Raw genomic sequence first — 2,299 nt, forward strand, 5'->3', positions numbered from 1 at the left:
ATTTCAGCAGTTTTTCAGCTAATTTCAGCAGTTTTTCAGCTAATTTCAGCTGTTTTTCAGCTAATTTCAGCTGTTTTTCAGCAAGTTCTTCAGCAATAAGCATTCACACTGAACTTCCGCAGGAAATGCAATTTCTCTAGTTACGCTTGACTTCATATTTTGCAGCCGGTACCTTTACTTTGTTTGTTCGCGGTACGAAAATGACGCCTCTTTATTTGTGATTGATTTAACCCTTGAAGCGCTGCCGTTACTCCACCACCTGTCAGCCGTGCTGCAGAGCTGTGGCTCCCAAAGTTAAATGCTGCGACACAACAAGAGCTGGGGTTCCAGAAATAAATAAAAAGTTAAGACGATTGCTAACACCACTAATATTTCTATAAACACACAAAGAGCAGACGTAATTGAATCATTTCAGTAACTCTTTCCTCCTTTTTAAAGGCTCTTCGGTGACGTTTCAACCAGGAAGGTTTGGGGCTCATAAGTCCAGGCTGAGGTGATTTTGTGGGTCAGAACCAAACATTTCAGTTTATGACCAACAAGAACCACATTACAGACGATTTATGACCATTATTTTTCTTTCTTTGTAACAGTCGGGGTTAAATGTGCATTTGGTGTTTTGTTTTTTTATAGATAATTTGATTCTTCTAACTTTGGGACTCTGGTCCAGATGAGCTGTGAGAACCCCTGGAAGTTAAATGTGCTTCTTAACAGTGAATGTTGAGGTTCTCCTCCACTGCCACAAGAGGGCGGAGCGTCCTCGAGTATCAAACTTCTTTCCTTTAAAAGGTTTTTTATTCGTCTGATCTTTAAAGATCTGGTTCCACCACAGAACTCCTCCAGAAAAGACGGAGTCTAAACAGACGCTCATCGGATTCTTCTTTCTTTCTTTTTAGGATGAGACAAAAACATACTTGTTTTTAAATGGCAGTATTAGATGGAGGTATAGAGATTATATTATAGTAGTATAACAATTCTTTAAATATAAAATAATAACACATTTTGTAGTTTATTTAATCATTGTCACCAGAGCAGATAGAAATAGCTCAAACATTTTATTTATCTGATAACAAAAGGCTTACTTAAAAAAAACACACCAATCTTAACGTTTATTGTCCTTTACAGGCAGAAGTGTAAATGCTTGTGTTCATTTGGCTCTGTTAGCAAAATATCTCATGAACCACAAGATAGATTTTTATGAAATTATCTGAAGGGAATTGCTGGATGTACAACTACAACTGATTATCATTTGGAGTCAACCTGATTCAAGATGGCCGCCACAGCTAATCAAATGTAGAAAACGCAAAAATGGCTAAAACTCAGTCAGTTGTACAAATATTGAGCTAAAATTTGGTGTGATGGTAGCTGAGAGTCATCCCCAACACATATTAAGAGCACTACCAGATTGTGCAAAAATTGATTAAATAATCAGCTGTTTTTATGGTTTGACCTAAATCATTAAAAGAGCTTAACATTTTGGTATGAAAGGCAGCGGGCGATATGCATTTCTTCAAGGAGGTACTTCAGCTTTTAGGTAAAGAAGAGGAAAATGTAGCTGCAGCTGAGACACGTTTGAAACTCTGGCACTGTTTCAGTGTCTCCAGCTGCAGTTTGTTGTTTCTTCTGCTGAAACAGCTTCAGCAGAGCTCGGTGTCACCTGTGGGGTGTGATGCTTGGCATGAATCCACGAGTCCTCTGAACTCTGCTGAGATGTCAGACTGGGAGGGAGGGAGGCGAGGAGAGGCGGAGATGGAGGGAAGGGAGGACGGAGGGGTCAGTCAGCTGCTGTGGAGCGCTCACTCAGCTCATATGGATTCTGAGGAGCGGAGGAGAGGAAACGATTAGACTCAGGTTTAGATCCCACTTCCTCAAGTTTGACTCGTTTCCATAAAACTAATGTTTTTATGTTCCGTTGTTCAGCTACATTAAAAAAAATGTTACAATCATCAGTTTCTAACTTGATGCAAACGACAACCGTTTGTGATTTTTATGCACCTGATTAAATGTTGGGTTAGCTGAAGAATCACTTTAATAAAAACGTTAACTGGAAAACATGCGCAACGTAAACTACAGATAAAGAGAACGAGACAAAAGTAAAAACAGAACAAACAAAAGCATGTAGAGGATGGATGGATGGACAGTTGCATGGATGGCTGAATGAATGGATGGATGGATGGATGGATGATGAATAGATGGATGGATGGACAAACAGTTGGATGGATGGCTGAATGAATGGATGGATGGATGGATGATGAATAGATGGATGGATGGACAAACAGTTGGATGGATGGCTTAATGAATG

Source organism: Nematolebias whitei, chromosome 20, assembly GCF_014905685.2.
Source record: "Nematolebias whitei isolate Nwh7 chromosome 20, NemWhi1, whole genome shotgun sequence".
NCBI classification, from domain to species: domain Eukaryota; kingdom Metazoa; phylum Chordata; class Actinopteri; order Cyprinodontiformes; family Rivulidae; genus Nematolebias; species Nematolebias whitei.